The following is a 17839-nucleotide window of genomic DNA, read 5'->3' on the forward strand; positions in this document are numbered from 1 at the left end:
AAAGATTAACACTGCAAAATCATCTTCCAAATAACTTAGAATAAATAAATCTAAAACATTGCAAGATGAAAATCGTTGGCAATAGCTATTTGTAATCACAATACTTGTTATTCCAAACCCTAGTTATACTTCTTAAAACACAACAATAAATTCCCATAAGAAGTTTCCTAGACATTGGGATTCTTGATTTTTTTTTATCGTCCCCGAACTCCTTGTCGTCAACAGACATTGGAACATAAGGTTCATGAAGAAAGAAGTCAATTCCAACGAACCTTCTAGACTGATGACGAACCAGGGCCTTCTGAATTTCAAAAGTTCTTAAACAATCGCCTTTATTTGTTGAATTTCCTTCCTTGTTTCCTTCAAATCTTCTAGAACACCAGAAAACTTCTGAAGATTAGAGGGGATAACCCTTGGTTTCTTCATATTCTTCCCTTTTCTCTTAAAAGTTGTAGAGGAAGGAGATTTACCTTTTTCCTTCATGATTGATGGATTAACAATCATATTAGCATCTTTTCTATCAGAAGATATGATGTTTGGATTCTCCATTCAAATATGGAATTATGCAACAAATACACAATTCAAGCTCTACAAGCAATCTTGTGATAGAAAGAGTTTTCAGGGAAGGAAAAAAGGAATGTAGGGTTACAGAGCCTATATACAGAGTAGGATTCACGTACGACCAACTCTTAACCCTAAAGAAGGTAGAATTATCGATTTTAACCCTCTTTCAATGATCAAAAAAGGAAAAACCTTTTCAATACCAATTTAGGATATGAAAAGATCAACAGAATTCCAGAAAACAAAAAAAAAATAAAAAAATCTTTTCTTAAAGCCTGATTTTTGCTAACTCTTGTCTCTTTGAAATCAGGCACATGAGACAAGACTTTCAACACAGTTAAGCTATGTTGGGATGAACAATAATCTGTCCACCATACAATTCTTGTACGGAATTCTTAATACCCCTTTTCATAGATTGTTTAGACCTTGTTCCTTTTTGTAGAGGTCTATCTCTTCTTTTTTTTAGAAATTAACTTCTTTAGAGAAATGTTGAGTTAACATACCTCAGATGAATTCGACTTCTGAACATCTTTGAGTTTTGTTAGAGCATAGCTCGGTTGAACCCACCAAGCGTTTTTATGTCAAGTTTGGTTGTCATATTTTAGTGAATCAAAACTCATTTAAAGAGTCGCTTGATTATGTACTAGAGACAACTTCATATAGGTTAGACTAGAAAGATTAGGATTATGATACATACAAGTATTACTCGAAGACTTGAAGAATGTGAAGAAGTAAGAAGCTACAACGACGACATGATCCTTCCTCTTAAGGTTAGTAATATTTTGACTTTAACTGTTTCATTCCTAACGTATCTTTCAAGTCGTGCTATATTGAAAACATAACTGCGAAGCTGTGAATGATTATACTCTTATCTTTTGAACTTCGTATATAAGACATCGACATAATCGTAAGGATGCTATTGTGATTATGTGTATGGGTAAAGGTGAAGATTTCATCATAGGAAATAATGTTTACATTTGTTTAAAGGAAGTACATTCATGAACTTGTTTTATGAATAGAAATGGAAACCGCTAGGCTTATTGGTATTGTTATTCATTGCATATCTTTGGATTACCAATATGTGTGAGTTAGTAGAACAGATAACAACTTGTTATGTATCTTGGTAAAACTAGTCACAGTGCCTGACTTATGTATTGGTATGACTTTTATTAGTGTAACCGATCCTAAGTAATCACCTAAGATGGTATGATCGATATTTGTAATTGGTGTGACCGATCACAAAAATATTGTGTAATCGATCTTTGTAATTAGCGAAGCCGGTCCTAGTAATTAGTGTAACCGATCCTAGTGACTTGTGTAACCGATCACAAGTAATACCATGAGAATATGGTAACCGGTCCTGGTAATTGATGTAACTGATCCTGGTAACTGATGTAACCGGTCCCAGTAACCATATGGAGGTAGAACCGATCCTTGTGTTTGGTAAAACCGTAAACCCGTGATTAGTGAATTGATATTTGATTAATCATATAGTTGTCTTAGAATACAGATGAACCAATTTTAAACTTGTTTGGAAGTGTGGTATAATCGGTTCCAAGATTGTAAATATGAAACGGGATTTACATAAGAAAAGATGTCGACATACTTTGAACATGCTCAGTAATTCTCATCTTTTATTGTTCAAAGATATTCTTTAATATCTCAAGAAGATCCCAGACCGAAATAAATTAAAAATCTTTTAATTAAGGTTATTAGTTTTATGTGCTTTTACACGCATATCTCTGGAGAATTTTTTTTAGTAATGTGCATTTACTAATTTGAGATTTTCTAGTGAGATTTCGGTAATATTGGACAAAGCATTTCCAGGGATTTTGAAAACCGATTTGGGCATATATTGCATATCTTGAGAATATTCGATTTTGGAAATTTCTTGGTGTCCAAACTTCCTTGGTCTATAAATACCCAAGTTTTCATTTCGAACAAACTATCCTAAGAGCCAGAGAAACTACATCTCTTTGTTAGTTACTGGTGGATCCGCCTATCCGGAGAGGAAAGTACCCTAATTAGGCGAAATCTCTTACGATCGCTCGTTTAAAGACTTTTATGGGATTAAGAAGCTCTACGAGTACCATTGGTGGGAAACTAGATAATTGCAGTTTATTTTAGTTTTCGATTGATTTGATTGACTAACAGTCGTTGAACTTTGATTGCACCTAGTTTGTTTATTCTTGAGAATCTTCTCTTCTGATATAAGATTCACTCAAACTAGATCGAAGTTTCAATGGGATCTTCAGAACTGTTTAGATCTAAAGACGTCTTGTGATAATACATTGTTAACAGACTTTGTTCTGTGCGTAATTAATCACACGAGATTCAAGTTGTGTTGTGCAGGTGTTTATTGAAGATTAAAGAAGATTTGAAGACAAAGAGGATTTCTGATTTGGTTTCTATATCTTTGGTGTACACAAAACTTGATCAGTTGGGATCCAACTAATATCGGATTTATTCGATTGATTAGTTGTGTGAGATCAGTAACAATAATAGATCTGTTGAATTCTATTTGATTGTTACAAATCCGGATCTTATTACTTCGGTAATTGAAGATTGGATTGATCTAACCAGGCAAAGGAGTTTATTGGTTAAACGGAAGAGCCTTTGCATATGACTTGAGATATCTTCGTTGGAAAGAATCAATAGAGTTGTTACCAAACAGATTTGTTGTTCCTTTACTGTTTGGAACACGATCCAAAGGAATTATTCCAGTGCGTGCACTTATTAAATGTCGGAAGCGCAGGGATACTGAAGAAACTAGGTGAACTATATGTTTAGTTGCTTGGTCTCAACTATACGAAGTTAGTGTTAATTTTTTATAGCGGCTTAATTCTGAGAGTATTCAATTCTGGACTAGGTGCCGGGGTTTTTACGCATTTTTGGTTTCCTCGTTAACAAAATCTAGGTGTGTCTTTTACTTTTCTATTTCCGTAATTATAATTAGAAGTAAAATACACAAATGTTAATTCCGAATATACTTGATAGTGATCCTATAAAGTTTGGTTAAGTCCGAACCTATTATCAAGTATCATACTTCGTTGTTGTATTGTCCCGATCTTGTATCCATAGTCAATCACACAAGTTATCTTGTTATCGTATTGTCACGATCTCGTATCCCTAGACGATCAGACAAAGTGTGAACCGATTCGTTGTATTGTCTCGATTCTGTCCATAGATAATCACTTTCGGTAGAGGACTTATAGTTGGATGAATAAAAGATTGTGCTGTTTTGGGTACCCTCGTCTTTTCAATTGGTATCAGAGCAGGCAAACACGAAAAGATCTAACAATCTGTGTTTGGTGCGATCCAACCTATAAGAAGTAATTCTAATGTGTGATTCAGTTAACGTTATGCAAGAGTATGAATACTCAAATGTTGAAGATGTTACTACTTCGTTAACTCATGATCCAGGAGTTACGAAAACATCCGAGTCTATCTCTGATGGAAAATAAGATACTGATAAAGAGTTGGTAAAACTCCTAAATCCAATAAGACCTCTGTCTACACAGATGTTAATTTTAAAGACAAAATCTAATCTTCTTAATAATAAGATAAGAGAAAAAGACATTCAACTAAATATTCTAACCAAAGAGAAAATGGATCTCACTATCAAATTAGAAGCTATTGGTAAATCTCTTACTCAAGATCAAGAGACTCATCCTGTGACTCTGACTGATGATGTTGTTTAAATTTCTTCTGATAATGAGGAAACTAAAAGTCCTTGCTCGACCTTTAAAGATTATGATAAAACCGGTTTAGTCACATCTGAAACAGATCATGATGATGGTAGTCTGCCTAACTACATCAAGTCAGAAGAGGATGAGAAACCACCTTCTATATCCACTGATGGTCAAACGAAATCTTGTCCAAAGGAAACTTTGAACCAATTCCGTGAAAGTGATCTTAAGGATTACAACTTTTAGTCACTTAACATGAAACTTATACTTCTTCAAAATACAGTGGTAAAAGTATTGAAAGAAGTTTCTTGTCTTAAAAACTGAAAGATCATTCCTCAGTAGAAAGACAGAATATACCTCAATCCAACAAAGTCAACTTAAAATAATCAGGAGTAAGAGTTGATAATCTCTTCTGGAAAAAGGTTTCTCCACACTCATGTCGAAAAAGCCCTTGTTTATATCAAGAACGGTTCCAGAGAAAAAGGAAAGAGAGAATCTCTGCCGAAGGACACAATCAGGAATTTCCGATAATTGTTTCAAGTAATCATGCTGATGTGAATCATAAGGAAATCCTTAGAATGAGAAAATCTTATGAAAATCTCATTGACAAAATTAAGAGAGATTTATCTATCTCTGAAAACATCAGTATTGTTTCTCCACATGATCATTTCTTTAGATAAAGGAAGGATCATCTTCTTGGGAGAAAATACTTTGGGCAGAAATTTTCGAAGAGAAACGTGAACTATGTTTCTGATACTCGTTGTAAGCAAGAAAAGGCTACTCCGATGCAACCTAGTTGTATGGAGACACTGCACTCTCATCCTTGTTCGTTCTCATACTTTTGAGATGAGAAGCACATAAAAATAAGAGCACAATTTTTATGTATAGTTTGTATCAGAAAAAAAAATTATGTGACAATCACTGGATAATTGCGAATCCATTTTTGTGTAAAATCTGTTCATGTTTACCATGATCTTCCAAAAATAGGTTTTATTTGAAATTTTCGAATTTTTAATAAACCTTCCAGCATGAGAAGTTCGAACAAAGGAAAGAAAATATATTCTCTGAATATTTTCGGAATTTCCTATGTATTTTCGGTTCGAAAATTGTCTCTTCTGAAGAGAAACAATCTCTTGCTTGTATTTTGAAACCCTGATTAATCCTTTTAAATACTTGAGCATGCCCCCAATAACTCGCAGTGTTACAAAAGTCAATAAGGAGGAAGCTCAAAAGGTTAAGGATTTTCTAGGAATCAATACAGAAAGGAAAAAAAAATAAAAAATTCTTGTCTGATTATGATTCTAATAGTTCTGCTGGATCACAAGATGAGTCATGTTGGCTTACAACCTTCAAGATCCAACAAAAACCAAGTGGATACGTTTTGATAGTATGATTGACTATATCCAAGGTTTTGAAGAACTAAGAACCAAACTCATAATGACAGTTCGAAATCAAGATTTACTCAAGGATAAGATTGAGGAAACAAAAGATGATCTTGCTAATATGAAGGTTCAAGTTGAAAAGCTTGAAAAACAAGAAGTGGTTGCAGACAAGTCTCTCGAGACATGCTTCAAGAGTTTGAACAATGACGAAACTTCAGTGAACAATAAGAGCATCACTAGGGATTAAGTTACATGCTGTAATACTTAATCCAAGAAAAATAGACATCAGTTTTTGATTTATTTCAATTATTGTATAAGGTCTATTTATGAATAAAACTATCTATTATTATTGAATAAAATTATTAGTTTATAATCTTTCTTGTGATAATTTTTCAATTATATAGCATGTGCTTTCATGCTTTATTTTATTGCTATGTGTTTATGGGATGTTTGATTTCGATTTTCATAACCCTAATATTCGATCTCATATGTTGTGAACCCTTATGCTTTGTGTGGCTTTTTAATTAGCGGGATTAAGTTCTAGCCCGTGTTGGTAGGCTTTATCAAAGGATCATAAGGTGTTCCGACTGAGACTCATATGTAAAAAGTCACAATGTGTTGAATCAAATTGTGTTTACATGAGTTGTGTTTAGCATAAACATGTGTGTTTCGGGTTTTTAACTTTTGTTATCAGCCCGTAATAGTTAAAACCGATTCAACCTTTCTCTGGTAAAGGTTGTTGTTGTTGTTGTTCTTTTGTTCTTGCGAGAGGATGACAACATAATGGGGGAGAGTTCTAACTTGAACTTGCGCTTAATGATATATCTTTCTGGGGAGAAGAGGATGCGGAATCTGAGGTAACAAATTTGTTAGTTAATCGTTTTCCTGTTTAAGAAAAGCATGTTTATATTTCATATATTTTACTTTTGATCAACAAAATTTCGGTACAATTGATGTTTATTCCATTGTTTATGTACGGATGTGTGTATGTGTGATTCAATTGTTTCCGGTTAAGAAAAACTATTGTTTGATATCTTTATTTATTGTTTGGTGTCAATTGTTTTTGGCTTAACAAAATTTCGGTGCAATTGCGGTGCTATAATGTCTATGTTTGTTTCAATTGCTTCCAGTTAAGAGAAATAATTGTGCAAGTCAATTTTCTTTTGGTTTGTATGCATTGTTTATAGCTTAACAAAATACGAGATCATTTGTTTACTCCAATTCGACTCTAGATAAGAGAAACTAAGTTAATTCTGATCTTAGTTAGACTTATCAAAGTGAAGGATTCGGTTATTCAAGTCCAATCGAATGCCTTGACAAGAAATACTAGTCAACTAACCTAGTACTTGTCTTGTCTAAAGAGAAAGGTCTAAGTTATTGTATGAATAATTAGAACCTGATGAGAAAAATAAAGTTAATTCTGATCTTTATTTTGGTCTTATCGAAATAAGCGATTGTATTTGTGCAATCGGTTTAGCAATAGAAATAAGTTTCTTAGTCAATTTGTTAAACTATTAAGGCAAATTGCTTCGGGAAATTTTTTCCTAGATAACATATTAAAACCAAATTACTTGTAGTTTCGGTTTTGATATTGGTTATCTAAAATGGTATGTGGAACCTTCGTGCTTAACTCTTATAGGTTGTACAAGTATTTTAGATTTCTAAAGATCCTTTCGGTTTGACCTTTATTTGCTCGAACCTTTGTCATTTTGTGACAAAAAGGGGGAGAAATATATAACAAGTGATTTGCAATCACTAAGGAAAGGAAAATTGTGCTTAAACATTATATCTAACGAAAGATTAAAGCACAGACTAAGGGGGAGTAACATATCATATTGATACTTGTAGTTCTTGACTACAAAAAGGGGAATAACAAAGATGTGTGGATTGAAAATCTACCTATATTACCTTTGGGGGGAGTATTAGCTTTGTTATTCAAATGTCAACAACGAGATTTATGTATTGATTGTATACATGTTATTGTTCTGTTGAAACTTGGAATCAAGCGTATGTGTAATGAATTCTTGTAATTTGTTTATCCATATGTATTAAAAGTTTTGTCACTAAAATTGACGAAGGGGAAGATTATTAGAGCATAGATCGGTTGAACCCACCAAAAGTTGGTATTGCAAGTTTGGTTGTCATATTTTAGTGAATCAAAACTCAATTAAAGAGTCGCTTGATTATGTAAAACCGTAAACCCATGATTAGTGAATTGATATTTGATTAATCACATAGTTGTCTTGGAATACAGATGAACCAGTTCTAAACTTGTTTGGAAGTGTGGTAATAATCGGTTCCAAGATTGTAAATATGAAAGAGGATTTATGTTGTATTACTACAACACATTAACAAACAAAAATGGAAATGAATGGTGTAAACACCTCCTGAATCGGTGATCCAGGCCAATATCTGGCTTTAAGAAGCGCAACCAACAAACTCTATTTCATTAAAAATCATGATGAAGGGGATAACCCTTCTCTTATAGCTGATAACAACCAATGATTAACCCTAAGGTTTACTCAATGGATGACTGACACGTTACACAACATCAATGGACAATAACAAAGTACTAAAGGCACTCTACTCCTCGCTTAAGGCAACCAGCGTATCTCTCATAAGTGGACTAAGAAGTGTGATGTTGCGCAACATAATGCAACATTTCCTTCCCCTGAAGAGAATCCTTGTACTCAAGGATAAATCTAGGGTAATGAGCTTTGATGTTGGAGATCGCTTCCCAGGTAGCCTCCTCCAGTGAAGAATTTGTCCATTGAATCAAAACCTGTTGCACCAGCTGTTTTCCGATGATGATAGTTCTTGTCTGCACACTTTCTCAGGCAACATAATAACAGTTCTAGTTGGATCGAAAACTGGTAATACAGAAGAAGGAGTATGTTGGAGACCAATGTGTTTCTTCAAATGTGAAACATGGAAAACAGGGTGGATACGAGAACTAGATGGAAATTCCAATTCGTAAGCTACATTACCAATCTTCTGTATTACCTTGAAAGGGCCATAAAACTTTGCTGAAAGTTTAAAGTTTTTTCTTAGGGACACAGAGGCCTGCTTGTATGGTTGAAGCTTCAGATAGACAAGATCTCCTACCACAAATGATCTTTCAACTCTAGAAATGTCAGTATAGAGTTTCATACGTTCTTGAGCCTTACTCAGTGATTCTTTGAGCAAATATATCATATTAGCTCTGTCCTTTAAGTATGATTCCACTGCATCTACAGATGTGTTTGAAGTAGTTGTAGAAGCCATGTGAGGAGGTACATACCCATATAGTGCTTTAAATGGTGACATTTTCAGGCCTCTATGAAAGCTGGTGTTGTATCACCATTCTGCCAGAGCTAGCCATTGACCCCAGCTGCTTGGTTTGTGGACACAAATACACCTCAAATAATTCTACAAGCAGGAATTAACTCTTTCAGTTTGCCCATCAATTTGAGGGTAATAAGCAGTGCTCAAGTTCAGTTCAGTTCCCAAGTCTTTGAACAAATCTTGCCAAAAATTGCTGGTGAACACCTTGTCTCTGTCTGAAATAATGGAGGAGGGTAAACCATGTAATTTGAACACATTAGTGAGAAATGCTTGTGCTACAGAAGAAGCAGTGTATGGATGCTGCAGAGCAATAAAATGAGCATACTTTGTGAGCCTATCAACAATGACTAAAATGACAGATTTCATGTTGCTGACAGGGAGGCCATCAATGAAGTCCATGGTGATGTGTTTCCATGCTTGATCTGGAATAGGTAGAGGTTGGAGTAAACCAGCAATAGTTGTTTTGTCACTCTTATTTCTTTGGCAAATATCACAATGGGACACCCACTGTAAAATATCCTTAAGCATTCCTTGCCAATAAAAATGGCGCTTAGCTCTAATATATGTGGCCTATATACCAGAATGGCCACCCACAGCAGAAGCATGCAAAGAATCTAGGAGTTTATGTCTGACCTGACCACCAGTGCCAATGTAGAGCATGTTCTTGTATCTTAAGATGCCTTCCTTGTAGGTGAAGTGAGGAACACTATCATCTTGGAGAAGTAGCTGTGAAATAAGTTGTGCTACTTTGTTATCTTGTTCATAGCTGTGGATGACATCATGTACCCATGATGGTGTAGAAAGAGATATTGCATTGCAATCAGCTTCAGGTATTAGTCTTCTAGATAGAGCATCAGCAACAATATTTGCAGTACCTATCTTATATTGCATTTCATAATCAAACCCCAAAAGTTTAATAAGATATTTTTGTTGCAGAGAAGTAGTAATTTTTTGGTTAAGGAAATACTGAATACTTTGATGATCTGTTCTGATGATAAACTTGTGGCCTTGTAAATATTGCCTCCACCTTTGCACATCCAGAACAATGGCTAGGAATTCTTTCTCATAAGTGGAAAGTGCTCTAGCTCTAGGGCCTAATGGCTTGCTGAAGTAAGCTATAGGTTTACCTTCCTGATGTAAGCTATAGGTTTACCTTCCTGAAGTAGTACAACTCCAATGCACAGGTCACTAGCATCACTTTCAACCACAAATTGCTTGGTAAAGTCTGGTAAGGCCAAGACAGGTGTAGTGCTCATGGCTAATTTAAGTGCCTCAAATGCAGTTGTAGCAGCTGAGCTCCATATGAATGAATTCTTCTTGAGAAGGTTGGTGAGTGGCTGGATGATAGCTCCATAATGCTGCACAAACTTCCTATAATATCCAGTGAGTCTAAGGAAACCCCTCAGTTCCTTAAGATTTTTAGGTACTGGCAAGACTGCATACAAGCAATTTTTGTTGGATCTGCAGAAACCCCTTCAGCTGTAACTATATGGCCCAAATATTCCAATGAAGGTTGCCCAAAACAACATTTAGACATCTTAGCAAATAGATGATGTTGTCTGAGTAAGGAAAAACTAGACTTAGATGATCCAGATGTTCACTCATGCTGTGGATGTAGATGAGAATATCATCAAAGAACACCAATACAAATTTTCTCAAATATGGCTGAAAGATTGCATTCATCAGTGCTTGGAATGTAGCAGGAGCATTGGTGAGGCCAAATGGCATGACTTTAAATTCATAACGTCCTTGATGAGTTCTGAATGTTGTTTTGTGGATGTCTTGATCATGCACTCTTATTTGATGATATCCAGCTCTAAGATCAATTTTATAAAAAATGACAGACCCTTGTAGTTCATCTAGGAGTTCATCTACAATGGGTATATGAAACTTATCTTTGATAGTAATGCTGTTGAGTTTCCTATAATCAACACAAAATCTCCATGTGTTGTCCTTTTTCTTGACCAAAAGTATGGGAGAAGAAAATGGACTGTGGCTTGGCTGGATGATTCCAGTATGGAGCATTTCTTTAATGAGTTAAACTACTCCCTTCTGGACATATGGGCACGTATAGGCTCTTTGGTTTACAAGTGATGAAAGTTGTTGTAAGGAAATTGAATGATCAAGACTTCTTTTAGGTGGGAGTGTAGAGGGTTCCTGAAAAATATCAATGTATTCTTGTAAGAGTGGAAGTATAATTTCTGGAGTGTTAGGGGTTGTGGAGGTGGAGGACATGGAGAATAATTGAGCCACTAAGCCATGAGAATTGTTGTAGAAGTACTTTTTCACTGCTGCACCACTCATCATCAAGAATGAATGAATGTTTAGGAGTTGTGCCCTATAAAGTGATCTTCTTATTTTTGTAGTGAAAAGAAATACTGAGTTTTGCAAAGTTGAAAAGCACATCACCTAATTTTTTTAACAAATCTGCTCCAAGCACTATGTCACAACCCCCTAGTGGAAAGACTCTTAAATCTTCTACAAATTTGTGTCCCTGCGTGCTCCATTGTAGCTTAGAACAAATACCTGAGCTTATTGTTTGTTCTCCATTAGCAACAGTGACCATCATAGGTGGAGTTGGTGTGACAACACACTGAAGGGAAGAAACCAATTTACTATCAATGAAGCTTGTGGTGCTACATGTGTCAATAAGGACAAAAACAGTCTTCTTGTTGATGAGACCTGGTATTCTTATTGTCTCACCAGTGGCAGAGCCAGTTAGAGCATGGAGAGATATTTCAACATCAGATTGTAGGGGAGATTCAGGTGCTTCCTCAAAAATTTCTTCTTCTTCCTCAGTATCTTGTGATTCAGGAGAATCCATGTGAAGCATATAAATCTTTTGTTTCCCTTTAAAAAAATGGTCTGGTTTATATACCACATCACAATTGTAACACAACCCTTGTGCTCTTCCTTTGTCCATTTCCTCCTGAGTAAGCCTTTTAATGATAGGAGGTGATGGTGCAGACCTTTGTGGAGGTGTGAAAAAAGATTTTGGTGTTGTAGGGTTGGATTTAGGTGAAGTGATAATTGGTGTATGTGGTAAAGTGCCAAGAGAGTATGTTCTATTGGAATTGTAAGGGGTATTGAAGGATTTTGAAAATGGCCTGGGTGATGGGGTCACTAATTGAAGCTTTTGTTCTTGTAGTCTAGATAATGAAAAAGCATCAGCCAAAGTTTGTGGGTGAAACATGGACACAGATTTGCCAATATCATCCTTCAATCCACTTAGAAATCTCATAACAAAGTAGGATTCACTCAAAGATGGGTTCATTCTTAACATTAAAGCCTTGAGTGATTCAAACTCTTCATAGTACTCATCTACGGAATTAGTTTGCACTAATTTATTGAAACTGCCAACAAAATTCTCCTCCACGGGGTTTTCAAATCGAGCACAAAGATGAGTAGATAAATCATGCCACGTAATTCTATTTCTATTAACTTGAAAATTTAGAAGCCATTTCTCGGCCTTACCTTCAAGGTAGATAGCAGCTATGTCAACCTTCCTGTGTTCCTCAATGTCGTTGAGTTGAAAATAACGTTCACTCTTTTGGATCCACCCTCTAGGATTTTCTCCATCAAATCTTGGGAAATCGAGCTTTGGAATGCGATGGTGGTGATTGATAAAGTTAGAATGATGTTGATGGAAGTAATTAGAGTTGTCATCATCATGGTTCTGTGAATCACTTGCATCATCAGGTCGATTAGGAATGTTGGATTTACTGAATAATTGAATGAGATTTCGATTATTCTCTTGTAAATGTTCCTTGAAACTGGTCTTCACTGTGTCAATCTGAAGAGTAAGATCTGTGGAAAGTGATTTAAGTTCAGATTTAAGTTGAACGATAGCAGCTTCATTTGCAGCGGCTTTATCAGCAATATCCTTGATCGTCATTGAAAAAACATTGGTGGATAAAACGGCTCTGATGCCAATTATTGTATTACTACAACAAATTAACAAACATAAATGGAAATGAATGGTGTAAACACCTCCTGAATCGGTGATCCAGGCCAATATCTGGCTTTAATAAGCGCAACCAACAAACTCTATTTCATTAAAAATCATAATGAAGGAGATAACCCTTCTCTTACAGCTTATAACAATCAATGATTAACCCTAAGGTTTACTCAATGGATGACTGACACGTTACACAACATCAATGGACAATAACAAAGTACTAAAGGCACTCTACTCCTCGCTTAAGGCAGCCAACGTATCTCGCATAAGTGGACTAAGAAGTGTGATGTTGCGCAACAGAATGCAACAATTTACATAAGAAAAGATGTCGACATACTTTGAACATGCTCAGTAATTCTTATATTTTATTGTTCAAAGATATTCCTTAATATATCAAGGAGATCCCGGACCTAAATAAACTAAGAATCTTTTAATTAAGGTTTTTAGTTTTATGTGCTTTTACACGCATATCTCCGGAGAATAAAAATTGGTAATGTGCATTTACTAATTGGAGATTTTCTAGTGAGATTTCGGTAATATTGGACAAAGCATTTACAGGAATTATGAAAACCGATTTGGGCATATATTGCATATCTTGAGAATATTCAGTTTTGGAAATTCCTTGGTGTCCAAACTTCCTTGGTCTATAAATAACCAAGTTTGCATTTAGAGCAAACTATCCTAAGAGCCAGAGAAACTACATCTCTTTGTTAGTTGGTGGAGCCGTCTATCCGGAGAGGAAAGAACCCTAATTAGGCGAAATCTCTTACGACCGCTAGTTAAAATACTTCTCTGGGATCAAGAAGCTCTACGAGTACCGTTGATGGGAAACTAGATAATTGCGGTTTATTTTAGTTTTCGATTGATTTGATTGACTAACAGTTGTTGAACTTTGATTGCACCTAGTTTGTTTATTCTTGAGAATCTTCTCTTCTGATATAAGATTCACTCAAATTAGATCGAAGTTTCGACGAGATCTTTAGAACTGTTTGTAGATCCATTGTTAACAGACTCCGTTCTGGGCGTGATTGATCACTAGATATTCAAGTTTTGTTGTGCAGGTGTTTATTGAAGATTAAAGAATATTTGAAGACAAAAAAGATTTATGATTTGGTTTCTGTATCTTTGGTGTGCACAAAACTTGATCGGCTAGGATCCAACTAATATCGGATTTATTCGATTGATTATTTGCGTGAGATCGGTAACAATAATAGATCTCTTGAGTTCTATTTGATTGTTACAAATCCGGATCTTATTACTTCGGTAATTGAAGATTAGATTGTTCTAACCAGGAAAACGAGTTTATTGGTTAAATGGAAGAGCCTTTGCATATGACTTGAGATATCTTCATTGGAAAGAATCAATAGAGTTGTTACCAAATAGATTTGTTGTTCCTTTACTGTTTGGAATACGATCCAAAGGAATTGTTCCAGTGCGTGCACTTATTGAATGTCGGAAGCGCAGGGATACTGAAGAAACTAGGTGAACTACAGGTTTAGTTGCGTGGTCTCAAATATACGAAGTTAGTGTTGATTTTGTATAGCGGCTTAATTTTGAGAGTATTCAATTCTGGATTAGGTCCCGGGGTTTTTCTGCATTTGCGGTTTCCTCGTTAACAAAATCTAGCCGTGTCTTTTACTTTTCTATTTCTGTAATTATAATTGTTTTATTAGAAGTAAAATACACAAACATTAATTCCGAATATACTTGATATTGATCCTATAGAGTTTGGTTAAGTACGAACCTATTATCAAGTATCATACTTCGTTGTTGTATTGTCTCGATCTTGTATCCATAGTCAATCACACAAGTTATCTTGTTGTCGTATTGTCTCGATCTCGTATCAATAGACGATCACACGAAGTGTGAACCGATTCGTTGGATTGTCTCGACTCTGTATATAGACAATCACTTTCGGTAGAGGACTTATAGGTGGATAAATAAAATATTGTGGTGTATTTGGGTACCCTCGTCTTTTCAAGCTTGTTTGCTAATCGATTTGCTCTCCGTTGAAGTTTGTTGACATATCTTATTTTATGTTTGTACTTGAAACACTTAGAGAGTTCATGACCCTTAAAAGTACAATAAGAACATGTCAATGTGGAGGATGGTTCAGACACAGCTGAGAATGCTGCTAAAAAAATTGAGGTACCTGAAACATGTGAGATAGAATTTTCAGTAGACAGGGAAAAATCCATTTCATCCTCCAAAGTGGTTGAGGAAGTTTCTCCTAGATGAATATCAATATCGATGTACGTATTGCTACAATTATCAAAATCAATATTTTCACCAAGGAGCGCAACACTTGACTTTTCATCTTCATTTGAATCATAGTGATCAGACATTTCATCAAGAGTTGCAGCAAGACCTTTGTTCCTAGTGTAGTTTCTACGATTTGGACACTCATTAGAAAAATGAAAAAAACCTTTACACTTGAAGCACTATGGCATATCCTCATCATCTGTATCGACAGTGTCCCTGTTTTTAGGAGGGGCACGGTCATGAGGTTTGATTGATGACCTGGGTTTATCTCTGACGAACCGTTTACTTCTCTTCAAAAGAATATCTCTAAACTATCTTGTGATCAGTGAAACTAAGTTTTCAAGATCTTCATCTGATGAATCAGTCTCAATAGGATCAACAACAGAGCTGCCGATACTTTTGCTTCTGTCAAGCAATTTAGTGTTCTTTTGTGCTTTGAAAGCAATATCCTTCCCAGGTTTGGATGTTTGCTCATCATCAAAGATATTGAACTTCCCAACAAGAGTATTTCTGGAAAGTGTATCAAGGTTATTTCATTCAACGATGGCATGTTTCTTAGAATCGTATCTAGCTGGAAACGATCTGAGAATTTTCACCAAAGTGTCCTTTTCAGGAATAGTCTTACCTAATGCAAAAGATGCATTAACAATTTCAGACACTTTGTGATTAAACTCATCAAACGAATCTTCATCAGCCATATGGAGTTTTTCCCAATCAGAATTTAGGTTTTGAAGGCTAGCTTCCTTTTCAGAGGTATTCCCTTCAAATACGGTTTATGAGGTCTTTAACGTGTTTGCCTGCCCTGATATCAATTGAAAAAGCGGGGGTCTAACAACCACATCCAATATTTCGTTTAGGTAATCTGTATGGACTAACTCCAATATAATTCCAAGAGAATCCACTAGGCAGTCAGAGTCAATCAAGGAAATATATCCAAGAGTTATATCTATGTTTCTCAAAGTAATCATCAAATCAAACATATAGAATCCGTGAGCCTGATTATTATGAGAAACAACTTGAACAATATAAAAAACCAATCTTCAAGTGTCAATCAATTTCAATCAACAACCAAAGGTTGGATTTACCAATTGATTGAACTACGCACAATCTATGATATTTCAATTATATAAACAAATATAATGCGGAAAAGAAATAACACAGACACCAGAAGTTTTGTTAACGAGGAAACCGCAAACGCAAAAAAACCCAGGGACCTAATCCAGATTTGAACACCACACTGTATGAAGCCGCTACAGACTATAGCCTACTACAAGTTAACTTCGGACTGGAATGTAGTTGATCCCTAATCTCACACTGATTAAGGTACAGTAGCGTTCCTTACGCCTCTTGAACCACGCCGGATTCTGCGCACTTGATTCCCTTAGCTGATCTCACCCACAACTAAGAGTTCCTACGACCCAAAGTCGAAGACTTGATAAACAAATCTTTAACACAGAGAAAAGTCTATTGAATAGGTAAATCTGTCTCCCACAGAAATACCTACGAGTTTTTATTCCGTCTTTTGATAAATCAAGGTGAACAGGAACCAATTGATAGTCCGGTCTTATATTCCCGAAGAACATCCTAGAAATATCAATCACCTCATAATAACTTTACTATATTGTAGTAGAACAAGTTTTTGTGATTACTTTTTATATCTTACATATCGGAGATAAATCTCGAGCGAATCTTAAAGAAGATAACACTCAATACGATAGAACAAGTAATATCAGAACACACAACTACAGAGAAAATAGTTGGGTTTGGCTTCAGAATCCCAATGAAGTCTTCAATTCGTTAACCTATAATGGTTTTAGGAAAATTCTAGGTTAAAGGAGAATCGACTCTAGTCACAACTAGTATCATACAAGAGGTGTGTGGATTAGGTTTCCCAGTTGCTAGAGTTCTCCCTTATATAGCCTTCAAATCAGGGTTTGATAACTTTGGAACAAAGCAAATCAATATTCACCGTTAGATGAAAACCTGATTTAAGATTCAAGATAATATCTTTCCACCGTTAGATGGTCTTAGCTTGTTATATAAAAATGAAATATACCTTCATTTGGATATGGGTAACCGTACCTTAACGTGTACATTGAGTTGGCTCAATAACAGTTAACCGAAGTTAGCCATATGGACACTTTTGTCTTAACCATGTTCATCTTAACACTTCTAAACCAAATGATATCTAATTGTGTTACTCATAGAGTTGTTCAATTGTTTATATTCTCATAGAAGTATACAAGACACAATTGAAGCAAAATCAGATTGATTCAAAAGAATCAGATCATGAATATTTTAGCCACGGTTTGCAAAGATTGCATTCCTTAATATATAAATATATTTGTTGATGAGTATGAAATCATACTTAACTGATTTTAGAACTTAACCACATAAGTTTGCAAACGGGTACACAAACTTAAGTTCCGGACTTTGATCTTTTCCGACATTTCGTAAACGGGTACGCATACTGTCGTTCCAGGCCGAGTTCAGGTGAAACAGTTTGCAAACGGGTACACAAACTTAGTTCCCGATCTTTCACAGTTATTCGCGTACGGGTATGTATACTTGGTTCCCGGACCTGAATTATACTTACAACAGTTTGCATATGGGTATGCATACTGTGCTATATCCAGAAAATGATTAATTGTTCTAAACTCCCA

Source organism: Papaver somniferum, chromosome 7, assembly GCF_003573695.1.
Source record: "Papaver somniferum cultivar HN1 chromosome 7, ASM357369v1, whole genome shotgun sequence".
NCBI lineage: Eukaryota > Viridiplantae > Streptophyta > Magnoliopsida > Ranunculales > Papaveraceae > Papaver > Papaver somniferum.